Source organism: Cupressus sempervirens, chromosome 8 (assembly GCF_028749045.1).
Source record: "Cupressus sempervirens isolate cs-2001-9-10 chromosome 8, ASM2874904v1, whole genome shotgun sequence".
Classification (NCBI taxonomy): Eukaryota; Viridiplantae; Streptophyta; class Pinopsida; order Cupressales; family Cupressaceae; genus Cupressus; species Cupressus sempervirens.
In genome coordinates this window covers 644,996,921-645,020,842 of record NC_143125.1, presented here as the reverse complement: position 1 = coordinate 645,020,842, position 23,922 = coordinate 644,996,921, and the positions used below count along the sequence as shown (strand labels likewise).

Below are 23,922 nucleotides of genomic sequence, written 5' to 3'. Positions count from 1 at the left end.
GATGGATTTGGCAAAGAAATATGATCCAATCACAGGGTGGGTAAAGAACCATGCTAGAGTGAATCTTTTTAGGGTTTTCCCTGAATTAATTAGTGAGGTTTTCAACCTCAATCCTAACCATGCTTTGCATGAAAATATTGACATGGATGACCTTCAAGAAAGGTATGATACAAAAAGGATTTACCTAAGAACAGGGCCACTACAGGAGCATGCTGCTAAAATTGACACTTTGCCTGTGATTACAGCTAGTACCCCAGAGCCATTGCTAAGAAGGCATTTCAACCTTAGGGCTCAAGCATTATATTTTTCTCTTTGTAAAATTTTTGAGATAGATGAAGCTGATCAAATCCCAAGCTGAATTGCCCTTGTTATGGCTCAAACTCTTCAATTCGGGATGAGCACCATTCTAGATTTCACTACTTTTCTTGCAAAGGAAATTCACAATGGTTTGGTGGGAATAGAGAGGAAAAGTGGACAAACCATTCTATTAGTATTCATTACTTATGTATATATGCATGTACAAGGGATTTACCTTTTTCTCCAGGGGTATGGAGCTAGAAACAACCAAGGATGGAGAGAGGAATCCTGTGCAGTTATGGATTGTGGATATGACCTCAGAGGCTATAGATGCAAGTTATGTGAGGTTTGATAGATAATTTGCATCAAATATTAGATTTCTTTTGAAAGGGGACAGCCCTAGAATTCCACAAGCATTGTTAGAATTGGTTAGACCTAAGGACCATGCACAAGGACTATTGGTTACTCATAATTGGGGGGATGTAATCCCTTATAATATTTCAACTGTAATAAGAGTATATGGTTTTTTGGGGAAGCCACATGTGTTTTCTTTTGATGTGCCCTTGAAGAAAGGAATAGCTGAGCTCCTATGGCAAATAGGCACTATAGATGAGAGGGAGTTGCCTAAGAAGGGTAACTTTTTTCCAATTGTTATTGTGGTACACGATTTTTTCTTTGTGAGGAAAGGGTGGAAGCACCTGAATTTGTTTCTAGATGGATATAACATGGTAGAATCTCATGCCAGATTTATTGATCCTGAAGGATTCTATGACCTCTTAAGAGAGAGGGTGAAAGCTTCTCGCATGGTACAACAAGTTTATTATCCAAAGGATATAATCAAAAATATTTTCACTTTGCAAAAACAAGAACTGAGAAAGGAAAAATGGATAGTATTCAGTAAGACCCTAGAATTTATTAATGGTTTTGACCCCCAGTATGATCCATTGAAAGATTAAAAAATATTGGGGAGCCAAAAAGCAAGCATTAATGAATAAGTTTGTTGTGATCATCCAAACTATGAATGAAAAGAAAGCCACATATGTTGAGACATATCCAAAGAAGGCTACAGAAGTGCAAAGGAAGTTAAGCAGAAAAAATATAATGGCTCCTAGCCAATATACCTTGCAGAGAAGGGCAGGTTATGTGATGGTTCAAAGTGTGCAACAGGCACCCCTTCATCAAAGGCCAAGACCAAAAAGACCATCTACAAGCAGTGCTCCAAAAAGGCAAAAATTAGAGTAAGGGTCTTCTTCTTCTCAAGTAGAACAATACTCCCCAAGCCAATCCCCAATCTAGATAGATAATGAAGCATCTTTAAGGGAGCGACTTAGATAAATTGGTGGAGAAGGGGATGTTGTCATGAGCCCATATTTAAGGATATATGGACATTAGAATAACATATTATATAATGATAATAGTTAAGAATAATGATATTATAATCCATTATAATAATGATATATTTGGCAATATAAAACAATATATATAGATAAGATAATATCATGTCCCCACATTTATAAGATTTAGTAATTAAATAAATAATAAAATAAATTATACTGTATTTAAATATTATTGCATATACTATTAATGAAAATAAATTGATTAACAAATTAGTCAATATAATATAATAATCTATGAGATATATAATATTAATTATAAGTAATATCAAATAACAATAATATTTTTATAATGTATATTATAATAACATATTACTTAAATATGAGAAATGAATATTATAGATAATATATAAAGCAAATATACTATAGTGATATTACTAATATCATTATTAATTAATATATGATTATACAATCATTAGACAAGTCTAAAACCACAACCCACATTATAAATTTAATCAAATGCTTGAAGGGTCACACTGCACCATACTCATATTTAAGAGGCATGCGTAGGAAGGAATTGGGACACATTCGAAGAGATATATACCATGGAATAACAACACCATAGTCAGAGAAAAGGAGACGAAAGGAATTGTGTGCAAGAAGTCACAATGAATCATGTAGAGGTACATCAAATTACATGAAAAGCAAATTGTATCGTGCATTCAGGGACGTGAGTATGTGCATTGAATAAATTATGGTGTATTATTTCTTCACAAAAAGAAAAAGAAAGAAAATGATAAAAAAAATGAATGACCTAGAAAAGGTCATTACAAGTGGTATCAGAGCATCTTTCTTGCCATCCTATGGAAAGTACTCAGTTGGAAAGTCACCCTGTATTTCTCTATATTGTGCATCATTTCGTTCATATCAAATCTCGGCATGATCACAACGGTCACCCTGGCTGCTAGCGAGCACAATGTGAAGATAAGGCCATAGATATAATAAATTGATACTTTGCACAGGTAGATACCTTGCATTTCGTATCTTGCACGGTTGGCTGCAATGATGGTGATATAATTCCTATGCGTTAGAAGGACCCCCTTGCTCTTACCCATAGTTCCTCATGAATACAGAAGGGTTGCTATATCGTCCTATGCAATGGCAACTTCTTTCTCACTAATTCCATCATCTATCTGTTCGTTAGATAATTGAGCGGGATGATGCAAAAGAGTAGAAAGGCTATTGCCGCGGGATGATGTCGAGGAATTATTGACTTTGGCTCCATCGATAAGAATAAATGGTGTTCTGATCGAGCTTAATTTTCTGAGGAGTTAGCTTCAAAGATCTCTTTTCAGAGACAGAAATGGTTTTGCTGCCACCTAAGAATTCTTGGAGGACATATCATATTAAAGACACCTTTCTTCTGTCCATGGAGATGCAGAGAATGGCATAGGGTGACTGGAATGCATGTAATTCATTGGAGTTCATCACCAAGTTTGGCGATCGACCTTCTTAGTTCAGATGAATTTTGCAATCTCTGAGATCAATAACAGAATCTTTGAAGAAGACTTGTGTATTCTGAGGTGTGTCCATACCGTTTCATCAAAATGTGATTTCTATCTTGGACGATTGCACGCATGGATAAGGAAATGTGGAACGTAGAAGCCTATATAAAATGGACACCTTGGATCCAAAAAAGGTTTTTGTCCATGCGGCTCTTTGGGTGATTAAAAGAAGACTTCTATGCCATTATCAACACTGAATTATGTAGAAGCAAGACATACATCGAATCACGTGGAGAGAAGCAACCACCGGAAGTGCATAAAAAAGGGAGGTCTGGCATCCAACTCAGTTGCCACATCAATAGCGAAAGTTTGGAAGGAAAATAAGGAAGGGTGTGATAAGTAATTTCCACCACATATGGTGAAAGATTCACGCCAGCAAAGATTAACTTCACCTACGGCCATATGTCATAGGTACAGCCAGAGATCCCTGGGCAGAACTAACGAAGGTACTGCCCCCATACGCAGGCATTATTAGGTATGCATATATATGAATAGCCGAATTGATATAAGGTAGTTTAATTAAAGTGATCAAAGGTAGTTATTATTAGATTGATTAAAGAATATATTAAGTTGATAAATCGAATCAATATGGATAAAAAAGGATATACATTAAAGATTGGAATAATATTAATTAAAAGGAATATATAATGGAATTAAAAGAATATACATTAAATTAAAGAATGCATATTAAAGTTGATAATTAAATTGGTATTAGTTTTTTTATTAAATAATATACATTTAAGTTAATAACTAAATTGATATTAGCTTTTCTATTAAAGGATATGAGGTACGTATATGACGTGTTATTTATTAGTTATTTATTTGAAAGAAATAAATTAATTTTACTAATTTTGAATTATATTTATACTTTTTTTTTTTAAAGTATGATAAATTATCAATAAAGTTATCAATGATTGGAATAAATATGTGGGCCTAATGTTTTGGGTAACATGTTTTAATTAATTTTTTTTTTGTCTAAATATGAGTTATTCACTATTTGAAAAATGAAATATAAATGAAAAATATGAAATTGTAAGTTTTCTTAATTAATGTAATCATAAAGGTGCAAAATTGAGAAATGATTTAGGGATTTCAAGTAGCTTTCCTATGGAGTCTACAATCAAGGAAGGTCTATAAGACACCTTATTGTAGTACTAGTTAAGGGAAAGACTATATAGAAACCCTACTGTCTATAACTTTCCTATGGGGTCTGCAATTAAGGGAGGTCTGTTAAGACACCTTATTGTAGTATCAATTAAGGGAAAGGCCATATTTAACTTTCGTATGGGGTATGCAATTAAGGGAGGTCTGTTAAGACACCTTATTGTAGTATCAGTTAGGGGAAAGGCCATATTTAACTTTCCTATGGGGTCTGCAATTAAGGGAGATCTGTTAAGACACCTTATTGTTGTATCAGTTAAGGGAAAGGCCATATTTAACTTTCCTATGGGGTTCGCAATTAGGGGAGGTCTGTTAAGACACTTTATTGTAGTATCAGTTAAGGGAAAGGCCATATTTAACTTTCTTATGGGGTCTACAATTAGGGGAGGTCTGTTAAGACACCTTATTGTAGTATCAGTTAAGGGAAAGGCCATATTTAACTTTTCTATGGAGTCTACAATCAGGGAAGAGCTACTATGATACCCTATTGTAGTACTAGTTAAGGGGAAGATAGTAAGGGAATCCTACCACTTTCCTATGGAGTCTGCGATCAGGGGAGAACACCCTATTGTAGTACTAGTTAAGGGGAAGATAGTAAGAGCACCCTATCAACTTTCCTATGGAGTCTACAATCAAGGGAGAGCGGTTAGGACACCCTATTGTAGTGTTAGTTAAGGGAAAGATAGTAATGACTCCTTTTCACAAAAACCTTTCTAGCCAAACAAGCAATCCACAAAGTAGACCACCTCGTGTGGATGCCTAACACCTACTACCGAGGCCAAGGGGGCCAAAGTTCTACTCTTGGGCTTAGAATGGAATTGGATTGGATTAACTTAATATCATTCAAATTTCTTTGAAGTTTGTATATATGCATGTACTGATGCTTATTTTGTGGTTGCAGGGTTTATAAGCCTAACGAAGAAGGATAGTCATTGTGCATTTTATGATCTAATCAAGGTTATGTATGATGTGTCTACATCGTGTCTACTTCGTGTCTCCATGCATCAATGTGTATGCTTCATGTTTTCTTTGTGTCTTCATACATTCATATGTATACTTTGCATTCAAATGCATACTACATGTGTGGCTCTTTATAGAATAGAATGGTGTAATCTTATAAGTAAAAATTTGAGTGGGATCTAGTAGTCAATTTTGTTATATAAGGTGAAACAAATATGAAAACAATTATTGCTTGAGGACAAGCAAATTCAAGAGGGGCGGACTTGTCATGAGCCCAAATTTAAGGATATATGGAAATTAGAATAACATATTATATAATGATAATAATTAAGAATAATGATATTATAATCCATTATAATAATGATATATTTGGCAATATAAAACAATATATATAGATAAGATAATATCATGTCCCCACATTTATAAGATTTAGTAATTAAATAAATAATAAAATAAATTATAATTTATTTAAATATATTACATATACTATTAATGAAAATAAATTGATTAACAAATTAGTCAGTATAATATAATAACCTATGAGATATATAATATTAATTATAAGTAATATCAATTAACAATAATAGTTTTATAATGTATATTATAATAACATATTACTTAAATATGAGAAATGAATATTATAGATAATATATAAAGCAAATATACTATAGTGATATTACTAATATCATTATTAGTTAATATATGATTATACAATCATTACACAAGTCTAAAAACACAACCCACATTATAAATTTAATCAAATGCTTGAAGGGTCACACAGCACCATACTCATATTTAAGAGGCATGCGTAGGAAGGAATTGGGACACATTCGAAGAGATATATACCATGGAATAACAACACCATAGTCAGAGAAAAGGAGATGAAAGGAATTGTGTGCAGGAAGTCACAATGAATCATGTAGAGGTAAATCAAATTACATGGAAAGCAAATTGTGTCGTGCATTCAGGGATGTGAGTATGTTCATTGAACAAACTATGGCATGTATTATTTGTTCACAAAAAGAAAAAGAAAGAAAACCATAAAAAAATGAATGACCTAAAAAGGGTCATTACAGATGTAATTATTACCTCCATAGATTAGGATATTGCAGAACCACAAGAACCTCTTATACCTTCCTTGGATTTAACTGTGGTTGATTACCAAGGTAAGGAAATTGATCTGATAGTTGACCAAGCCTTTGAGAGGTTTATTAATGATGAGAATTTTGTAAAATCTAAGGCTTTTGCTCAATTTTTGTGGAGATTAAAAATGGGAAATTTTGAGAAAACTTGTGAGAAGATAAAGGCAGAATAGCTAGACAAACCTGATTCAGATATTAAGGAAGAGGTGAAGTCTAACTTTTTGAATGACTTTTCTCAATTTACTCCTGAAGCTAGGAGGCAGATAGTTAAACAATCAGGAGTCCTCCTTCTACTGGAATGTGATATAGCAAATGCCATTTTTTTTTATTCAGTAAGGAAACAGAGGGATGTTCAACTAAGGGCTATGGAAGAAATATTACAGGCTCATAGAGGAGTCAAGTTTAGTGATGACCACCAAGCCCTTGTTATATGGTCCATGGAGAAAAGGAAAAATACCAAAATGGCTGAGATTTCCACTGTAGAGCATACTAGTGCATTGATAGTGTTCAGGGCTAGTGAAATAGGTAGTCAACAAATAATTGGAATGGCATCAAAGATGCTAAAATTTGGTAGCATGGTATCTAGCCAAGAGGAAGATAAATTTTCCCAACACAATGCTAGGTTTGAAGAAGTTCTAAAAGCATATGAGGAGAGAGGTATGCAAATACAAACATTAGAAAATAAAGTAAATCAAATGGAGAAGATTCTTGGGAAAAGAAAATTAGGAGAGTCTAGTAAACCCAGGATTGCATACCCACCACAGCCACCTATTAAACCTTTTAAAGCAACACCAATTATTGAGATACCTGATACCCCATAAAGGCCTTAGTTCTATACTACAGAGGATTTTGAAGAGGAGAAAAATAAGTTATATGCATTGCATGTAGAACTTAATAATCAATATGAAGAAAAATTGAGGAAGGGTATCATGTATTTAATGGACTGAATTGAATGGCCATCATTTTTTGATTTAATAACAAGGATTGTAGCTATCAGGGATAAGTTTAGAAGAAATGAAGCTGCATTCTAACTCATTGTACAAAAATGGATAGAAAGAAATGAAGATATCACTGCTATGTGTATATATGCTATCTAGCTAACCTGTAATCAAATAGAAAAGATTTTTGATCTATTAAATAAATTGCAAGGTTTTGATGATAAACAAGATTCCTTCCAAAGAAGATTAACTATTTTTCGATACTTGTTTGCATGGAATGTTTCGACTTCGGTTAGCCACTATTGTTGAGAACACGTGCAAATCTATAGAAGAATTTTGGCCAAATTTGTTATATGGGATGTGTTTATCAAAATATCAAAATAATGTATGTATTTGAGAATTTGAGATGATAATCAAAATCAAACTAAAGTAATTCTCATACAATGTTTTCCAGTCTTGAATAATCCCTGGGTATACCCACCCTAGTTTTGTAGATCCTAAAGAGTAGAAAACCGCCCTTGGTTTTATTGAAGTTTGGTCCAAATGGGTTGCACATATAATTGTTAATAGGAATTGGCTAATCCTTAGGTTGTGTGAGTAATATCATTTTGGTATTGAGCATTTTGTTGTTCAGTAGTTTTAAAACACTAACACCTCCAATTTTGTCCATTTGGAGTGCTAATGTAGACTATCAGCCAATCTTATCAATAAATGCAGTTCTCAAATATATAGCAAAGTATGCCTCAAAAGCTGAACATAAATCTGAAATGTATCATTCAATTCTATCTCATATATCCACCAATTGTGCATCAAATAGACCAGTAGAATTTGCAATTAGAAAAATGCTAATTGAATCACTTGTTGAAAGAGACATTGGAGCTCAAGGAACATCCCACCTCCTACTCAAATTGCCTTTATCCATTTGTAGTAGGACATTTGTTTCCCTTTCAGTCCACAAAAAAATTGCAGATCACATTTCCATTTGGGCCATCAACACCAAATGGGCCATCACCAGTTCTTCTCCTTGCACCAACAGGGGTAGTAGCATTCAATATTGGAGCATCCAAAATTCATTTAGCACTTCAAATTCCAATTAGAGAAATGGCACCAATGCAAGGTCAATCACTTTCTTCTTTTTTACAAGCTATGCACTTCATCAAATATGTTCTAATTGATGAGATGAGTTTCATAGGACCTAAGATAATGGAAAAAATTGACAGATGCTTGCGAGAAGCGTTCCCATGCCAAAACATTATCCCATTTGGAGGTTGTTCCATTCTTCTATTTGGTAATTTGGGGCAACTACCACTAGTGAAATACATTCCAATGTATGCCTCAACTTCATATGGGGGAACCCTATGGCATAGCTTCAGCACAATTATTACTTTACGAAACTTTTTTTTGTCAAAATGGGGAAGATGATGCTCAAGTAAACTTTTGATTTCTTTTGTCAAACTTATGAAATGCAATACCAATGATTGCTAACTAGAAACTTCTATTGTCAAGATCAAGCTCCACTCTAACTTCTGAGCAACAATCCAGTTTCCAACAATCTACACATTTATTTGCCACAAATGAAATGGTATTGTTACATAATAAACAAATTTTAATAGCTTCAACAATGCCAGTAGCCCTCTACATTGTAGAATAGCTTAGAGGTTCTATAATATCAAATGATGTTGATGAACAACTAGAGTCAAAGATACTTCTACATATTAGGCAAGAGTCATGTTAGCCTCCAATTTGTGGGTGGAAATAGGCCTTGTTAATGGTGCACTTGGACAAGTACAAAAAATTGTTTATGCAACCACTAAGAAACCACCACAACTCTCACTCTTCATTGTTGTCCACTTTAGAAACTACACAGGCCCACCATGGGACCCAAATCACCCAATGGATGTTCCAATAACACCATTGACCCGAGGACTTCGTTGACAAGTACCTCTTAAAATGGCATGGGCATTGACCATACACAAAGCACAAGGACTAACATTGCAACATGCTACAATTGACAATGGCAACATTGATCGCTAAGGACTAACTTTCACAGCAATTTCAAGAGTCAAAGAGCTTTCTTCCTTACACATACACCCCAATTTCACATTTGACAGGTATGCATGTACGCAAAAAAATCCATGTATTGTTGGTCAAAAAATAGAGGATGCACGTTTACTACAACTCTCCATAGAGGCATCATATTCATCAAAACTATAACAAATCAAGTATCTAAATTCAAATTACCATCATCCACTTCTACTATATATGAACATCAGCTTCTATATTTTACATGTTTTTATAATTTTTCTTAAACATGTTTTATATGACACACAGTCACCTAATTCTATTTCATTTTGTGAATGTTATGTACAGGTTTAAAGAAAAACTACAAAGAGCTTAAATTGAAACTAGCTTAGACAAATTTAAGATATACACTATATATTAGACTTCCTTGTGTTATTCTATTACTTATATTTAATATTCAAATGTCAACTACAATAATATTTCCTTCTTTCATATTTTCCACAAATTGGATATTGTTTGTAACTTTTGATGTTTCTAACTATTGTACTTAGTGATGATTCTGGGTTTTCTTATTGATCTTTTCCCGGTTGAGCTTTTGAATCAAGTTAATATATCTAAATGATATATATATTCAGTTATTTGTCCACTTTTGCTATAAAAAAATACTTGTTTATTGATTTTTAAAAAAAATAAAAAATCAGCATCTTTGATATTTTATTTAAGATCAATACTGATCAGTTTGAAGTACATTGCAGGCACTGTTGCATCCGCCATCAACCTTCAACTCTGAAGGGCACACGGCATTTAGGTCGGCCTTGCGTAGGTCGGAATGACGCAAAAAACCAAAGAAGCAATGACCCGACTTTAATAGCCGTGTATCATACGACGGTCCTCGTGTCATTTTTATTTGTCTATCTATACAGGCACGCATGAGCACTCGAGCTACATGAAGCGCAAGATGTTTGCCATCGTACAGTCTGGATTGAATGAGAAGCCGTATATGTTTACACAACATTGGGTCAGCATTCAAACATTTCTCTGGAAGCTTTCAGATTTTAATGTGCAAATATATTTTCTATTGATCACAACTCTTTGTCATTAATTATTATTATTATAGAGTACATTATTATCATTTGATCACGTGATCCATTATCAATACGTGAAGAACCATCAATGTTCGGGTAATACAGTATCAATATCGACTTTCTTTACTCTAACAATGAATCATGGATAAGAATTCTGACTTTGGTGCATTCTGATAACGAAATAGAATATTATAGTTCAAATGTAGATAAAACCTTTTGAACAATCAAATCCAAAAAGTTTTTAAAAGTATTAAAATAACATTTATTGCTATAATCAATATAAACTCCGAGAAGTTCGACTTCACTAGAATCATATCTGCAGATGAATACATTTGAGTATTCAAGTATGATTTTTATTACTTCCGCACGTTACGACGGAAGGCAAGACCCGACTTCAAAGCCGCCTATCTGATGAGAGCCCAAGTCTTTTGAAATTCGAAGGGTCATTCACAATCAGACTTCTGTTATGGCCGGTTCAACATTTTCTGCATTCTCAAAATCTATTTATTTGTATTCAACCCACCAATCTGTACATGTCCAACATCCCAACGTTGCGTAAACCTCAGCAGCAGCGACAACGCATGTTGAATTAAGTTAATTTTAGTGAGATTTTCTAATATGAAATTCATGGAGAAAGGACTCAAACGTAACATTTTATTTAGTAGATATCTAGCAACCTTAGTGTGCAATGCGTACATACAACAGTTGTAGAATGAGAGATATAGCTTATATAGTTTTAACAATGAATTTGAGAGTGAAGACGTTATAGCTTATATCTATCAAGAAGGAATAGTCAAAAAGTGAAATATATAGAGAGACACAGAGAGGTAGAAGGAGAGTTTGTCACAACCTGCTTTCCCTCAAACCTAATAAATCGGTGAACTTAATGCCACATAGGTTTTATTCTTAAAAATTCTTATTGTTTATAAAATTAAAATTTGCATTAGTGGTTGATGGTTAGGGTTAAAATGAATGTAGTTAATTTCAACCTATTGATTCGCTTCTTTTTGAATTTCGTGCACCGTCATGAATCTGGACGATTAGAGCAATTCTGTTGAATACCTGATTTTTGTTGTATCGAGCTGATATGGCAAATCCGATTTGTGTCCGGGGAAAGTTTTCAGCGTGATTAAATGGCACCCAATATAGATGCCTACTCATTCACGTTATTGCTTCCTACTAGTAATATGCCTTTTACAGAAATAAGTGCGTGCAAAGAAAACACTAAGTGGATATGTACTATCGGATTAGATACAATTTCTCCTTCTGCCATTCTACTATGAGGAACAATTACATAAATGATGGACAGACAAAACATTTCCCTAGTTGTCATGTTAATCGAGCTACTTTTAGCAGTAGGCTCGAATGGGGTTTTCTCATCGGGGAGTTGTCATGATCACGACATTTGTGTCAAAGATGGTGACTATGCAACTGGTCTTAAATGCACGTAATTGCAGTTCTACGGATGAGATGAACTACAGGTACACCAGGTTTTGTGTCACTGATCCTATTTCACAGAGGAAGATTAGGCTGGAGATGGTCCATGTCTGCAGTCGATGAGAGTGGAAAAAACGAGAAGCAAAAGCAGGAGAAACTGAAAAGTTCCGAGAACAAATCCGAAGAAGTGAACAAAAAGATAGAAAGCAGATTATCTGGTAGCATCAGATCCCTCAAGAAGCAAGACGTAAAGTAAATGCTCTGAGGAAAATGACTGCAGTTAAACCAGGTTCTTGATTTGCATCGAGCTCATTTTACTTACTAGTCTGACCAAAGAATTGCTCTGTTTTATTATTCTCAACTGCTGAAATTGTGTAAATCTTGTTTAATGCTTGTTGGAAAGGGGTAAAACTATGTTCTTGTACTGAACTGAGAGTTAAGAAGTCTGATAATTTAAATCCTCCATCATATGTTATGTAGAGGCAATTAAAATTGTCTCAAACCATACCCACAGTGAGCTTTGGAAAGATTTCATGGATAGCATTTTTGTCTCTAGGGATGAAACGCCCAGCTCCACCTTCTCAACGACAGCAAGGGAGACTCTATGAACTAAATTGTTAGCATTATGAGATTTTCCTTCATTCTTTTTGAGTTACTGTAGCCTCTGGTGGGCTCTATACTTTTAGAGTAGCGGCTCAGAAAGCCCTAAATTTATTTAAATAGTAAACATCCTCACCATCTAGGAATGTCATAGATGTTGGACTAAATACATGAGTTAAACTAAAAACTGGGGCTCCATGCCTGCTCTTCTTGTAGATTAGAAACTAAAATAGTAATTTGAGTAGTTGGGTCTACACTAGAAGTGAAACATTTCTCTGCATGGAATAGTTTCTATCATTCATTCCCAATTGGTATGAACTACTTCTCACCATTTACACAAATCAATGAACATGATGATTGAACCTTTCTTCTTTCGGTCACAGCACTAGACTAAATGTGCTAAAGATAAAAATGGGAGTTAAGGGATTAATAATTACTTCATGGTACCATAGTGTTGTATTTAGTGATTGAGTGTTGTTTCATAGTGTACATGCTATACATTGAATATAGATGTTACCATTAGTCAAGAAGAATGAGTATTTTATTATTACTATGATTTCCATAATTAGAATTCTTGAAGTAAATGGCATATCAAACTATATGAATAAATAAAAGAAGTATTATGAAATTGACATGTTTGTTAATTAAGTGTATGTTTACTTTCCTTTATAAGTATAGAATTTCAAGAAAATCATGCTTTTACAAGGTTGATGTTGAAGATGATAGGCTGATAAAGCCATATAATAATTTTATGATGATTTTACATGGATCATTGAGGATACCATATTATGGATTTTCTTATGATTCTTATTTTACATGTTTCACATGCATAAATGATGATTATGATGTGAGTTGGAAATAAGGATAAATTCTTTTAATTATGATAAGATGGATACTGACCTAATTATATGGTTATTGTGAATGTCTGTGTAGTATATTAATTTTAGAATATGACTTTTTGTTACTACACAATTCCATTACTCCTATAAGTTTTACTTGTTTAGACTATCTTGTTGTCAAGCTGGGTATCTTTCATGTTAGGAAAGATTCTGGGGAAGTTTAACAACTTCGTGGTAGGGTGGTAAAGTACTCCTACAATATTCTCGCACCTTGTGTTCTTAAACAGGTTCTGGAACTCTTTTCAACTTGATCATCATGGATAGATCATCTGGTATCTGGTATCTGGTATTTGGTATTTGAAATATGGTAACGAAATTATGGTTTTCTTTGAATTTGAGCATATATGTATGTGTATCATTTTTTTCTTAAAATTAATGATAGTTAATCAACTAATGTTGACTAGTCAATATTCAAAAGAATTTGACCCTCGTTGAAATTTTTGCATTTTATGGAGATTGCTAATGTGGCATTGGTTTTGCAGGGGCGATCTTTATAGAGTTATAGATAAAGAATTAGGGAGATAGAGATGAAGATATGGAGAAAAATAAAGGGAAGTAAAGGATATGATAGAGATATTGGTGGTGAGATAGTGTGATAAAGAAATATATCATATAAAAAGTAAAAGTGATGTATATATGAGCCCAAGAACGGAGAGAGGAGCGAGAAATGTTTAAAGACAAAGGGTAGAGAGGGAGATAGGGAGATAAAGAGGAAGAGATAGAGATATATGGAGGAAAATGGGGATCAATAAATATGAAGCAACAATGACTTTTTTTTTATCAGAAGATATAATAAGGATTGTTATTATTACATATTACTTAGCAAATTGAAATTATTATATCTATAGTTATATGCTATTTCTCTATCATATTAACTAATAAATAAATGTTGTATTTAGGATCATATATTATTCAATATCATATCTTCTTTAATCTTATGTCATTCATGTTAAAATATTATGTTTATTATTAAATTTGTAATTTTTAGATGTTGAATTTATAGTTATACATAGCATGTTTCGAAATATGCACTACAAAATAAAATAAAATAAATTATATAATTAATATCTATAATAAAATTCACCTATAATTAATATAGTAAAGTTAGCTTAATATTAGAGAAAACGTTATGGTTAAGTGCACTTGAGATGGAGTAATAGTAGGATGGGTGTGTTAAGCACTTGTCACAAATCTTGAGAGAATTGCTGACCATTTTTCCAACAATCTCCCCCTCAGCATTTCCCAAGGGTTTGAGAATTTGAACCCATGACCAAGCTCTAACACCACTCATTAGACTAGGGTTTTCATTGCACCAAAAGACCAGTTTGTCAATGCTTGATACAACCACTCAACTTATAGTACATGGGAGACATTTAATCCCTTGTCATGAATCCTAAGGGAGTGTTAACCATTTTTCCAATGGGTGACCTTCCCAAAAGTACTAGTCCTTTAGCTCTATGTACATCACCTTCTTGTAATGATGGCTAAGTATTTTACTCATTTTCATGAGTGTGCACCATCATTTGTTTAACAAGGTTAAGAAGTTTGACTCAAAAACTAGACAATTCAATCTTGATAATACTATCACAATCTACATATAATAGTAAATAAAATATTTAGTATATAATGTGTTAGGTATTTATAAATATTAATTAATTAAACACATATTCAACTTAATACGATCAAAAATTTAATTATATTTATTAGTATGTATTATTTGAAATTATTTATACACACGCACGCACGCGTGCGTGTACACACACATACATATTCTTCAAAGAATCTAAATATTTTATATCTTTTCAATTCCTATACTTGATATATTTTCAACTTAACTTAAAATTACATCATCCTTTATATTTGGTAATTTAGGGTGCACATGAGAAAAATAACATCTAGTCAAGAATAAGACTCCATTTATTGCTTTTGAGATTTGAGGTGTTCATCTTGATCTTATACAATTATAATTTTAATTGATTATTTTAGAACCCTTAGTGCTTCAACTATTAGTCAAAATTACTTGATAATTCAAATGAAATTCTTGAAGCATACTTATTTTATAATACATGAACAAACTGTTATAATCCTTTTTTGATATGATTATGTTCTTTTCCTAACATTTTTAGAAACATGTATAGATATATAATACTGTGGTTAGGTAATGTACTTTAAATGTCATCAGGTCATTTTGAGATGTTATTTGATCAAGGTGTAGTAGTTTGATAGAATTGGTGAACAATATAAAGGCCATTTTAAAGTAATTTTACAATATGATAGGTTATTTAATTATTATTTTTGGATAGATCTATTTATTTTTTCTATCATCTAAGAGGAAAAAATAATGTTACTAATGAATTGAAAAAATATCAATAGAATTTTTTTATAGTTTCTAATTATAGAAATAATTGTGTTAGTTTCATGAGTAAGAAATATTTGTATATATTGAAATGAGCTAGCATTCTTTTTTTGAAAAAAAGGGGGTAAAAATTTATTCAACCAAAATCAAAGTACAAAGCAAAGGCACATCACCCACAACAACACTACATCTTCATGTCATCCAATAACAGCTGCTCAACAATCCCACTAAACTCAATAGGTAACTCATCTCTTCCACTAATATTCCATCCATCCACATTCTTTGAAGCCCACTTCACCAAATAATCAGCCACTCTATTCCATTCTCTAGGGCTATGACAAAAAGAGATAAAGTCCAAGGACTTACAAAGACTTAAAGTCTGTCTAACCAAAGCAGCTAATTGCCATCTAACATTCTCCAAGCTTTGGCTATTCAACATGTCCATAATAATTTGATAATCAGACTCACAGATGATCCTCTCCCAGCTGGGGGTGGAGTCCACTTCCCATCCCAAAAAACCCATTGCTTTCCATGACACAGTATTTTTCCAAGGTTGACACCCCATCTACTATCTCCCGGATTCAAAATTTGTACAATAGCATAATCACCAGGATCAATACCTTCAGACATATCACACTTAGCAAAGATGGTCTCCTGGAGCCTACTAAGAACAATCCTCCAAAGATGCAAACTTTCTAACTTGGATTCATAGAAAATTCTATGATTTTACTCTAGCCAAAGGTTCTAGAGAATGAGAGATGGTCTGACCATCTAGGCAACCCGCAAGAAAGAATTCTTTGTTGGAGGTCTCCCAAACTCTCCCAAAAGTCAGTTAAAGAGGGCGTATGAATACAACCATGCTGTTAAGCCTCCCACCATCTGTGCCATATTTCTCCCAAATAAAGGCAAAGAAAAAACAAGTGAGACTCACATTCCTCATTGTTCAAACATAAGAAGCAAATAGAAGGACCCTGAAAATCACATTTCCGAAGATTCTCCCAAGTGAGGCACTTATTTTGAGCCAACAACCATAAGAAGAAATTACATTTTGGCCAAGAAAGGTTAAACCAAACCCTCTTCCACCAGCTCACCTCATTTGGGCCATGACAGTTCTTATCAAGCATAGCATAACCTTGAGCCATAGTAAACTTTCCTTTTGGGCTAGGACTCTAGGCCAAGATATCCTACTCATAAAGAGAGCTACAAAACCTACTTTCCAAAGATTTAATAAGAATGGCATATTCCTCATTAGAGTAACCCATGGGCCACTCCTGAGGATCCTTCCAATAAGTCACCTCCACCTAACTCAGATGCTTGACCATCTTAAAGTGCTCCACCTTAAGCCATCCAGCATTAGTAAAAATGTGGCAAAGATTCTAAAGCTGAGGGAAGCTAGAAAGAATGGGAGGATGGTCATCCCAAGAGTCTTGCTAAAAAAAGGCATCAAAACCCCTATTGCAAATCCATAAGAAGCCTTCCTTAATAAGTTGAGTCCCCTTCTTAAGAGTGTCCCAAATATAGGAACCTTTACCCGCCAAGGTAATCCTTGGTACATCAGGGCAATCAACACCCAAAAAATACTTGTTGGCAAGAATTTTGGCCCAATCATGCTCCTAAAATTTACACCATCTCCAATATAGCTTGGCAGCCAAAGCAATGACAACAAGAGCCATCGACCTAAAACCAAGGCACCTAGCATACTTCAGCCTACACATAGAGTCCCACTTAACAAGGCTCCATTTCGATGAAAGAAGGCTACTAGACCAAATAAATTACATAGATAAAGCATCAAAATCCCTCACAAAGTTGGAAGGGGGAACCTAAACACAACATTTGTAAATTGGGAGAGACTACACCACAAACTTAAAAAGAACCACTCACCTAGCTGAAGATAACCATTTGTAAGTCCAGTGACTAACCTTATTCTAGAACTAATCCAAAATCCCCTACCAGTAGTCTCTTTGCTAAGAACCCAAGACCAAAGGAACCCCAAGGTACATCAGAGGAAGAGATCTGATTTGAAATCTAAGAATCCTTGCAATCCTATTCTAAATAAGTTGAGGAGTATTAAAGAAATAAATAGAAGACTTATTATCATTAATACACTACCCTAAGGCTTTCAAATAGATATCAAAAGCTCACCTAAAATTCTCTGCCTCACTAATTTTAGACATGCCTATTAGCTTGGCGTCGTCCACAAAATATAGATGAGAGAAGGAGGGAAGATTATTATTCCAACTCCAACCTTGGATAAGACCTGCGTCACTTTAGATTTTAAAAATATACCAAGACCCTCCACCATGATAATGAATAAATAGGGAGATAAAGGATCTCCTTGCCGAAGTCCTCGAGAAGCCCCAAATCATTCAGACTATTCCCCATTAATGAGAACTAAGAAAGAGGAAGAGGTCACATAGCTTAGAACCCATTTCACCCACTCCTCCTCAAAATCAAAGGCCAAAAGAATTTTCTATAAGAACTCCCAACTCACTCGATCATAAGCTTTAGGCATGTTGAGTTTAATAAACATAGCTTTCTCCTTGGATGTTGCCAAGAGTGAATCACCTTCATTGCTATCACAACCCCATCCAAAATCTATCTACCTTCAACAAAACCACCCTATTCAATAGAGATCAAAGAACCCAGGAGTAGTTTGAGCCTCTTGGAAATCAGTTTGCTAATAATCTTATAGGCAACATTACATAACTCTATAGGCCTAAATTGGTCCAACCTATTAGCCTCTTCCTTTTTAGGTATAAGAGCCAAGAAAGTAGAATTCAAAGACTTCAACATCTGCTTATTTCTATGAGATTCTTGTACCACTTCAAAGAGATCAAACTTTATTATTTCCTAGAATTCCTAGAAAAATTCAATCAAAAAGCCATCTGGACTAGGGGACTTGTCATTTTTCATATTAAAAACAACTTTCTCCAATTTTGATAACTTGATAGGGCTTTAGAGGTCCTCATTTATCTCTATAATGACCAAGAGTGGGATACAATCCAAAATGGCATGCTCCTCAGTCTCAACAGGAAGAACTTCCCTAGTAAAAAGATTAGAAAAATAATTGATAGCTTCCCTAGAAATTTCTCCACAGAATGAGATGTGGTCCCCATTAGAAGAGACAAGAGAGGAAATAGAATTACCTTGTCTCTGAGCCTTCATCGAGTTGTGGAAGAAAGAAGTGTTGCTATCCCCTTCCCTAAGCCAATCAACACAGGATTTCTGCTTCTAGAAAATCTCCTCCTAGAGCTCTCATTCCTCCAATCCCTTCTGAGGACTCTGCTTTACTCAGATCACATGTCAACCCCTAATCTCTAATCTAATGGGTAATATCATCCAGCTTAGTCTAAGCAGCAACCTTCTAAGCATGGAGGTTCCCAAATTTATGTTTATTCCATCTCTTTAGCCTATACTTCACATGTTGGAGCCTCTTACTGAAAGTGTACATAGTTGTTCCATGGGCAGGCTTCCCTTCATACCACTAGTCCACTATAAGGTTAGGTAAAGACAAGTCTCTGAGCCACATCAATTTAACTTTGAAGGAGGGACATTTGGTGACACTGTATGAGGTGATGGATATCTTGATGGGCTATTGGTCAGAGCCCCTCTAGTCAAGAATTTCAGAATTTGTGATCCATCTATTGTTCATCCAATAGTAGGAAACTATAAATCTGTCAAGCCTTTCTAAAATAGCCTCAACCCCACATCTCTGATTATTCCACGTAAATACACCATTTTTAGAATTCACATCAATGAGATTCAAGGAGCCAATCATATCCTTGAGTAAATTTGAAGACAGATCCAGCCTAGCTAGCCCACCTCATTTTTCCTCCAGACTAGTTATAGCATTAAAGTCCCCAGCCATAATCCAAGGGAGAAAAGGGTCTAGGGACTAGATGAATCTAATATGCCCATAAATGTGATTTACCTAAAAATTTAGTAGGAGCATATATATTGGATAAAAGACACCTCTCTCCAGTCTCAAAACTAGAAGCAACCATAGAGATGGAGAATTGACTGGAGATCCACCATAAGGGGGAAACTTTTCTAGGATCCCAAAAGAAAGCCACACACCACCCCCCCCCCCCCCCCCCCCCCCCCCGCCCCCCAAACTATTCAAGGCACCTACTCCCTAGAAAGAGCCCTAGGGCTAGATACGTGAAACACAGTTCGCCAATCCCTCTAATGAAAGCTTAGTTTCCTGTATAAAAATCACATTTGGAGACTGAGACTCAATTAATCTACATACAACCTTTTGTCTATGGATGTGGTTCAACCCCTTTACATTCCATGACAACACAATCATTTATGAGGGTGAGAGAAATGAGAATCAATGGGTGTCATAGACCCAAACTCAACCAAATTTTCACCCACTATCTTCACCTTCTCTTGATCAGTCTTCCTACCACTCTTTGATGGTTTGTCAATAGACCCCTTTTTGAAAGACTTTTGTTGTATGCCTAAGACAAGAGGAGCCTTATTGCCCTTTGCAAAATCTAGGATCCCCTTGGGCATATTGGGGGTAGGAGCCACCAAGACTGGACCCATCAAACCCTATGACTCACTAGTATCTCCAATATCCTAAACAAGAGGAGGCAAATCAATATCTAGCTGTCCAACCTATTGTTCCCCTACAATTAGAATCTGATCCTCTCTTTGTATATCCCCAACTTGAATCTCCTGCAGCCCTTTGGCTTCAGAAAGAAGCTCAATTGGGGTACCTTCCTCTTGGACCAAGTCTCGAGAGCATCAAACTTATTAAAGGTGCCATCAATCTGCTTCCCCATCCAAGTTCTCTTCTTTCCTTTGCCTTTGTTACAAGACTTCACCTGAGTAAATCCCTCACTATCAATAGGTCCAATAGATGAAGTAGCTTTCCCCTTGTCTTTGCTAAGGGGTCTAGGAGTAGCCAAGGAAGGAGACTTGTTCCTAGGACATTTACGCTATAAATGCCCATATTCATGGCAAATTTTGCATTTGAATGATAGGGTCTCATAATCCAGCTATTGGATCCAAGAAGATGATCCCATGCAAATTTTCATAGAATCTGGCAACGAATTATTTAAATCAACTTCAACACAAATACGAGCAAAAGAAATTACCTTACAATCTTGTGTCTATGTAGCTAAACCCATAGGTTTTCCAAGAAGCAACGAGATTGAGTGCAAAATATCTTTCCTCCAAAATTCCAAAGGTAGCCTTGGTAAGTGGACACACATCGAAACTCGAGAGGGGATTTCCTCAGTGGAGTTGGAGCCCATGTGCCAAGGCTTTATGAAGAGCTCCACCTGATTAAAGAAATAAGGGCCTCCCTCAAATGCCTTATTCCTGTCTGTCATGCATGAAAAGATAACCATAAAGTAGTTATTAGCTACTAACAGAATCTCCATACCCCCTTCTGAGTTCCACATCCGGCGAGCCCAGGATTCCAATACTAGCAAAGAAAGGTGAAGACCCAAAAACTTGTAGATAAGGACATGATTGCACTAATATTCCACATCTTCTAAGACTTGTTCAGGTTGGATAATCAAAATTGGTTGATCCTTAGCTCTCTGCAAACATCCATTAATTTTCTTCACTCTAAGCCCCCCATTTGGACAGGATTCGCCCTCCCCCAATTGAGATTTACCATTCAAATACTTATTTTTGGTTTGCAATGAGGAAGATGGCTCCCTAATCTCTGTATCACCAACAAGAAGCTGGGAGGAAGGAATATCCCGATCCCTCATTCACACCCGAGCTGAGCTACAAAAAAATTAAAAAGAGGTCGGGGCAAAAGCCCCACAGCCTCCACACACCACGACTCCCATCGAGGGCATAGAACGATGCAACACAGGCAATAAAGAAACTGCCCACAGGCCAGGCCGCACCACAGTCACCCAAACCCCACGCCAAGCCAGTCAAGAAGCAGTTGCATACAAAAACCAGCGATCACACACCTCCAAAACTAGTCTGCAGCACCAAATGGGCTAGGGCACAGAAGCCTTAGCAAAAATCAGCACTGTGCTCATGTTTTCCATCCTCCATCAAAAATGAGCTAGCATTCTAATATGTATTTATCATGTAGATTAGTTGAAAATAAAAATAATAATTAATATTTTAATATAATTGAAGCACCCTAGAATTTTTCTATTTATTGAAATATTCAAATAGGATGCTTTCAAAATATTTTAAATGCATCCAACCAAATGCATCAATTAAATTTATCTTGAAACTTAAAAGTTATAAAAAAAAATACATAACTAACAAAAGAAATGTGTTATTTTTCTTCTTAATTAAATTGTCTTCCTATCTTCTAATGTAAACACATGAATTAAAATAAGTATCAGTCATTTTATTTATTGAATAAAAATTCCTTTATTATTAAAAAAGCATAGAAGAATTGTTTAAATAGAATGTTTAATTGTATGAAAGAAAAATAACTAAAAATTCTAAAATCTATAATAACTTCAAAAAATATATTCATTATATTCTATTAACTTAAATATCCCTTTCCTTTCCTTTGTATAACTCCAATTAGGATCGAACTGTAACATTTATTGAGAATAGGATATTGTAACTGAATTACCTTTTCCACATTATTAAAAAACTTATGATCTCTTTTTATCTATTATTTATAATAGACTGATACTTGAAAGTAACATGTAATGCCTTCCCAAACGAAGGCTATATGACACTTACAAAACTAGCTATATATACCTCTATATATATTACGCCGAGAGTAATCGTTCTCGAGGTGCCTATTTTTATTTAATCCCAAAGTTATTTTAATCAAAGTTGGGATTAATGAAAATAAAAATAGGCACCTCGAGAACGATTACTCTTGGCGTAATATATATAGAGGTATATATAGCTAGTGGCAGTCGTGGCGCAATAGGAAAAATATTTACTTTTTATTTTTTATTTTGATAAGGTTACTATAAAATTGTTAATTAATTTTTAATTAGAGTTGTATGAAGTTACTATAAAATTATGCTTCAAAATATTTTTAAAAATTTAATATAAGGAGTTTAATATAGATTAAAAAAAATATTTTTTATTTTTGGGATATTGTAATGTAAAATGTTATAGTCATACATAGATATATGGTTAGGGACAAAGTTACCATTATAGTTAATGTTAACCTTAGGGATAGAATTAGGGTTAGGGTTAGCATTAGAGTTAGGGTTGGAGTTAGGGTTCGGGTTTGAGCTATGGTTAAGGTTAGGGATAGAGTTATGGTTATGGTTATTGTTAGAGTTATGGTTAAGGTTTAGATTAGAGTTATGTTTATGGTTAAGGTTAGGGTTAATGTTATGGTCATGGTTAAGGTTAGGGTTAGAGTTATGGTTATGGTTATGATTAGGGTTAGTGTTAGGGTTATAGTAAGGCTAACGTTAGGGTTAGGGTTAAGGTTTGAGTCAAGGTTAAGGTTAGAGTTTAAAGGGTTAGGGTTTGAGTTAGGATCAAAATTAAGGTTAGGGTTAAGGTTAGAGTCCAATTATGGTAGAGTCAAATCCAAAGTTAGAATTATGCTCATGGTTAAGGCTAGGGTTAGACTTATGCTTATAGTTAGGGTTAGGGATAGGGTTAGAATCCAATTATGGTAGAGTTAGAATTAGGGTTAGAGTTAGGGGTAGAGTTATGCTTATGGTTAATGTTAGGTTTAGAGTAATGCTCATGGTTAAGGTTAGGGTTAGAGTCATCATTATGGTTATGGTTAGGGTTATAGTGGGGATAGGGTTACGGTTAGGGTTTGAGTCAAATATATCTTTTAATTTAATATAAGGAATTTAATTTAGATTAAAAAAAATAAAAAAATTGGGATATTGTAATGTAAAATGTTATAGTCATATGTAGATATATGGTTAGGGACAAAGTTAACATTACAGTTAATGTTAACCTTAGGGATAGAATTAGGGTTAGGGTTAGCATTAGGGTTAGGGTTGGAGTTAGGGTTAGGGTTTGACCTATGGTTAAGGTCAAGGATAGAATTGTGGTTATGGTTATCATTAGAGTTATGGTTAAGGTTCAGATTAGAGTTATGTTTATGGTTAAGGTTAGGGTTAGAGTTATGGTCATGGTTAAGGTTAGGGTTAGAGTTATGGTTATGGTTATGATTAGGGTTAGGGTTATAGTAAGGC

The 23,922-nt window shown here is 34.6% G+C and overlaps 1 long non-coding RNA gene across 1 annotated transcript; it reads left to right on the top strand.

The window, feature by feature from the left end:
- Nucleotides 1–11,054: 11,054 nt before the first annotated feature.
- Nucleotides 11,055–14,253, top strand: LOC149544076 (uncharacterized). Its single transcript, XR_016355265.1, has 2 exons — nt 11,055–13,747; nt 13,923–14,253. It is a non-coding gene; the product is annotated as an uncharacterized LOC149544076 (long non-coding RNA).
- The last annotated feature ends 9,669 nt before the right edge of the window (nt 14,254–23,922 follow it).